This window comes from Chrysemys picta, chromosome 2, assembly GCF_011386835.1.
Source record: "Chrysemys picta bellii isolate R12L10 chromosome 2, ASM1138683v2, whole genome shotgun sequence".
In the NCBI taxonomy this organism is placed as follows: Eukaryota; Metazoa; Chordata; order Testudines; family Emydidae; genus Chrysemys; species Chrysemys picta.
Window position 1 is genome coordinate 64879884 of NC_088792.1, and position 5915 is coordinate 64885798.

The window sequence follows — 5915 nt, forward strand, 5'->3', positions numbered from 1 at the left end:
TACCATCAACTGTAATGTAACTCAATCATGGGATGTAAATGGGGACATTAGACTCTAGCATTACAGAGGAAGGATCAAAGTCTAAGGCTCTGCAAAACGTCATTTGATACATGCAGCAAGTAATAGTCATACTATCTCTGAACCAGCTGATTTACTAATGTGGGATATATATCACCCAAAGGTGGGATAAAAGGGAGTAAAATATGAAACACTGAGCCAAGATGGCTGATTTCAGAGGGAAATCTGAACCAGGGCCGGCTCTGGCTTTTTTGCCGCCCCAGGCAAAAAAGATTCCGGCCGCCCCCCCCCCCCTCCAGCGCAGCAGGAGAGGGCGCGGGGGGGAGGGCGGCCGGAGCCCCGGGGGAAGGGCGGTGAGCCCCGGCCGGGGCTCTGCTTTCCCCGGTGGCTAGAGCGCCAGGCAGCAAGCCCCGATTGGGGCTCCGCTCTCCCTGGCGGCCGGGGGGGAGGGCGCCGGGGGGGGAGGGCGGTCGGAGCCCTGGGAGGAGGGCGGAGTGCCCGGCCGGGGCTCCGCTTTCCTCGGCGGCTGGGGGGAGGGCGCGGGGGGAGGGCGGCCGGAGCCCTGGGAGGAGGGCGGAGCACAAGCTCGGCGGCTGGGGCTCCACTCTCCCCGGCGGCCAGAGCGCCGGGAGGAGGGCGGCGAGCCCGGCCGGGGCCCCGCTCTCCCCGGTGGCCAGAGCGCCGGGAGGAGGGCGGCGAGCCCGGCCGGGGCCCCGCTCTCCCCGGTGGCCGGAGCTGGAGCACAAGCTTGGTGGGCTGGTGCCTGGAGCCGGCCCTGATCTGAACATAAATTGAAACAGGCAACTGATAGAAGGAAGATGTAGGAATAAAACAGAAGTCCCCAAACTATGGGGTGTGTCCCCGTGGTGGTGGCAGGGCGGGGGAGATTGGAGGAACATCCAGGGGGGCAGGGCAGGGCCCGGGCCAGCCCCCATGGGAAGTGAGGAGGGAGTGCCACCCAGCCCCTCCCTGCCCCCAGCTCCGCTCTGGCCGTGCCCACAGCTGTGTCCCCAGCCTCAGCACAGCTCCGCTCCCAGCCCCGTGACAACCCCTGGCCACAACTCTGTTCCCAGCCTGGGGCCAAGGCCGGGAGTGAAGCTGCACTTGGCTGCAGGCCTGGTTGCCAGCCCACCCTGCAGCCTGGCTGTGGCTCCATTCCTGCCCCTAGCCTCAGCCCCCGGCCATGGCCCCACTCCCAGCCCCAGACCCACCTCCAGCTGCATCCCCAGCCTCGGCCCCCTTACCCTGTCCGTTCCCCCCCCCCCCCCGAAGCCATGGCCCCACTCCCGGCCCTGGCTCTAGGGGGACAGGGAGGCATGGACAGGGGTAAGGGGGGCTACAAAACCCTCAAAAGTTTGGGGACTGCTGGAATAAAAGAACGGGGGGGGGGGGGACAGAATTAAAGAATTCAACCTAATGGGACCTTCATTTAACACACGCTGAGCTACCAGAACCCTCAGTGGGAAGAGAGATGTGTGTGTTACTGCTATGAGTGCTTCCATTGGTTCTTATATTAGGTTGTGATATTTGGCACCTTCCCAATGAGCTAAAGCACAAGCATGGTGCTAATCTTTACAGCAGCAGGGTACATAATGTGATGGAATATTTCATCCTGCGCCAAACTTTATTTTACCTTGAAGTCCTTCTCTTTTGAGCATGGGTTTTACCTTGATTTCAATCTTTTCATCCCATTCATGTGCAGAGAACCAACCTCCTCTTCTTGATTGGCTTTCTGACTTCGCACTACATTTTACTGAAAAACTTTTCCTTCTTGGGGGGAGGGGAGGAAGGTGATTTTGTGTGTGTCATAATATTATACTGAGATGTCATATCACCTTCACGAGGGCTCAGGTTAACACAAGCACATGTTAGGGCTTGATTTTTCAAGGTGCGGAGCACATTGGTCCTGATCTAGTAAGGCACTGAAGCACATGATTAACTTTAAACAAGTCAGAAGTCCCAAAATGTGCTGAGTACTCCTTCCCAGATCCATCAAAACACTCAGAGTGCTCAGAATCTTGTCGGATTGAGTCCTTAAACTTTGCAAAAGGAGTCCAGAATACATAATACAGTTTAATAGAGAGTATGCCTCCTATTTAGCATACTTACATTCAGAACCTTATTTCTAGTTTCAATTGTGTATCAACTGATAGAAGGAATGGCTTTATAGTCTTCTAAATACAGCAGAATGTGTTACACTTTGCCTTATGCTAGAATACCCATACATAGAGTGAGATAATATAGCGGTAGGCAAATTGGACATACCTAAAATAAAAGGCTGACCCACAGTTGCAACTATTACATATTCTAACATCTTACTTTGTTCTGTCAGAGTTTAAGGCCAGAAAGGATCATGAGATCAGCTAGTCTGACATCCTGTATCATAGGTCACCAACACTACCCAGCACCCACACACTAAACCCAGCAACTGAAACTAGACCAAAGTATTACAGCACAGTAGACTGGGCTGTCGTGTACCACTGAAAGAGAATAGGAGGAATCGAGGTGCCTGAGGCCTCTGCAATGGCAGGGAAATGATTAAAGTAATCCTTGCAACTGACCTGCACCGAAATGCTGCAAAGGAAGGCAACCCCCCAGAGGATTGCCATGCATCTGGTTTTCGACCAGAACGGCTGGTCAAAAAGGGACCCTGGCGGCTCTGGCCAGCACTGCTGACCAGGTGGTTAAAAGTCTGGTCGGCAGCACAGCGGGGCTAAGGCAGGCTCCCTGCCTGCCCTAGCTCTGCACAGCTCCCCAGAAATGGATGGCATGTCTAGCCCCTAGGTGCAGGGGTGCTCAGGGAAGCTCCACATGCTACCCCCACCCCTAGCGCTGGCTTCACATCTCCCATTGGTCGGGAACCACAGCCAATGGGAGCTGCGGGGGCGGCTCCTGTGAGCGTGGGCAGCACACATTTCGCAGAGCCCCCAGTCCCTCTGCCTAGGGGCCGGACATGCCATCCGCTTCTGGGAGCAGCGTGGAGCCAGGGCAGGCAGGGAGCCTGCCTTAGCCCCGCTGCGCCACCGACCGGGAGCCACTTGTGGTAAGTGCTGCCCGGCCGGAGCCCGCAACCTGAGCCACCTGTCCCAGGTTGGAACCCCTTCCTGCACCATAACTCACTCCCAGACCCCGCACCCCCTGCCCCAGGTCGGAACCCCCTCCCAGACCACAACTCCCTCCCGGACCCTGCACCCCCTCCTGCAATCCAAACACCTTGGCCCCAGCCTGGAGCCCCCTCCTAAACCCCAAACCCCTCATCCCCCGCCCAACCCCAGAGCCCACACCCCTAGCCAAAGCCTGCATCCCTTCCCACACCTCAACTCCCTGCCCCAGCCCTGAGCCCGCTCCTGCACTCCAAATCCCTTGGCTCCAGCCTGGAGCCCCCTTCTGCACTTCAAACCCCTCATCCCCAGCCCCATCCCAGAGCCCGCTCACTCCAGCTGGAGCCCTCACCCCCTCCCACACCCCAACCCCCTGCCTCAGCCCTGAGCCTCCTCCTGTGCCCCGAACCCCTCATTTCTGGCCCCACCCCAGAGCCCACACCCCTCCCACACCCCAGCCCAGTGAAAGTGAGTGAGGGTGGGGGAGAGCAAGCGACAGGGGGAGGGGGGCTTGAGTGAGTGGGGGATGGGGCCTCAGAGAAAGGGTGGGGCCTCAGGGAAGGAGCAGGGCAAGGGTGTTCGGTTTTGTGCAATTAGAAAGTTAGCTATCCTAACCCTCCCACCCAAGGTCACTGCCAGTCTGACTTGGTGGAAATTCCTTCTTGACCCCGCATCTGGCAATCAGTTAGGCCATGAGCATGTGAGCAAAAGAACCAGCCAACCAAGCAACAGAGAAAGAGACAATACTCGCTGCCACCTCAGAGCACTGGTCCACCTTGTGCAGTGTCCCATCTCCAGCCAGGGCCACCTCTGATGCTTCTGAGGAAGGAGATCATTGTTGTTATATACTAGCATTTTATTATACAGTGGAACCCTGCTATAACGCGATCATTGGGGTCCAAAAAATTCAATCGCGTTAAATGCGGGGTCGCGTTATAGTGGGGTTCCACTGTACTTGTGTTCAGTTTGCAGCAGTGTGCACCCTGGCTAGCGGGAGGGAGGGAGTGGGGGGAGAGAGAGAAGAGGGGGTGGCCAGCAGGGCCGGCTTTAGGCCGATTCGCCCCGGTGGCGGTCGTCTTTGGGGGCCCTGCTCCCCTGGCCAGAGCGCTGGCCGGAGCGCAGCAGCCCCGCTCTCCCTGCCAGACCGCGGCAGCCCCGCAACGCCGGCCGGACCGCTGGCCGGAGCGCGGCAGCCCCGCAGCTCTGACTGGACCTCCGGCCGGACCGCAGCATAGGGTGAACAGATGTCCCGATTTTATAGGGACAGTCCCGATATTTGGGGCTTTTTCTTATATAGAGGCCTATTACCTCCCACCCCCTGTCCTGATTTTTCACACTTGCTATCTGGTCACCCTACCGCAACAGCCCCGCTCTCCCAGCCGGACTGCGGCAGCCCCGCAGCCCTGCGACGCCGGCCGGAGTGCAGCAGCCCCGCTTTCTCGGCTGGACCGCCCGTCGCAGCTGCCCGGGCGGGCTGGAGCCGGCCCTGCCCGGGACAAAGGTGAGAACCCCAGGGGCCCGCCGGGGCTGCAGGGAGAGTCGCTTCTGCTGCAACCACCGGGGCCTGGATCCCAAACGCTCCGCGTCCGCTGCAGCCGCCGGGGCCAGACTCGCCCCACGTTATAACCAAATTCGTGTTATCGCGGGGCGCGTTATAGCGGGGTTCTCCTGTAATACATTACCATAAGCCCTAATGCATTTTCCAAAAGAATTGGAGCCTATCACCAGATACTACTCACAAGATATTATTAAAAACAATATCAAAATACATTTTTAGCTACAAAAGGCAACATTCTTCTATCTAATCTGCAGTTTGTCTAAACTACATTTACAATCTCTGTTCCAGGCACAAAACTTCAACTGACGACATCAATGTAAGTTCTAGGAGGGGAACAAAAGCAAAGTGTGCATTAAAGAGCTGCTGTTTAGATAAGAGACCCACAGTGTAGCTCAGATACATAAGTGTTGCTTTATGATTAAATTACATTAGCTCTTAATGTTCAAATACTTTTAGGTTTATATAAGATTGTTTCAAATCAGTTTTAACATGATGAAATGTGAAACACTGATCAGTTCAAGGGCCTAGAACATTCCATACTAGCCACAATATATGAATGCACTTTTCTATTAGTCTAGTGACGATATAACATTTTTTTTCTTGTGCATTTTGTAAAATTGTCACTTGGTAAAATCAACTTTGCTCTACTCTACTTTAAACATTCAAAGGTTGATTAAAAATGGTGGCCAAAGACAGTTATAACTTTCACATGTAGCTTTTTCAGTACTTTGGCTCCCCCTTGTGGTCACTATGTGCTAACAAACTGATCAAATGTGACTTTCGGTCAAATTAAAGAAGCAATTTCTTGGCATATTAAACAATTGCATTTTAGAACAGCTAGTTCTAAAGCACACAAGGAGAGAGGGCTATTCTCCATGCAGTCCTATGCAACATACAATAGTTGGTTCAAGATGTAATTATAATAGGGCCACAAAATAGCAGAGACCACGATATAAATAAATTCAACACTCCTGCCAAGGGTGTTGATAGTACCAAACACAGGAACATAGAACGGCCATACTAGGTCAGACAAAAGGTCCATCTAGCCCAGTATCATGTCTTCCTAAAGTGGCCAATGTCAGGTGCTTCAGAGGGCATGAACAGAACAGGGAATCATCCATCCCCTGTCGCCCATTCCCAGCTTCTGCTAAACTTCAAAAAGAAAGAATTCAAACAATGAGAAAGCTAGTCAAAAAGACCAAAAGCGATTAAATTAAAATCTTTTGGCTCCACATGGA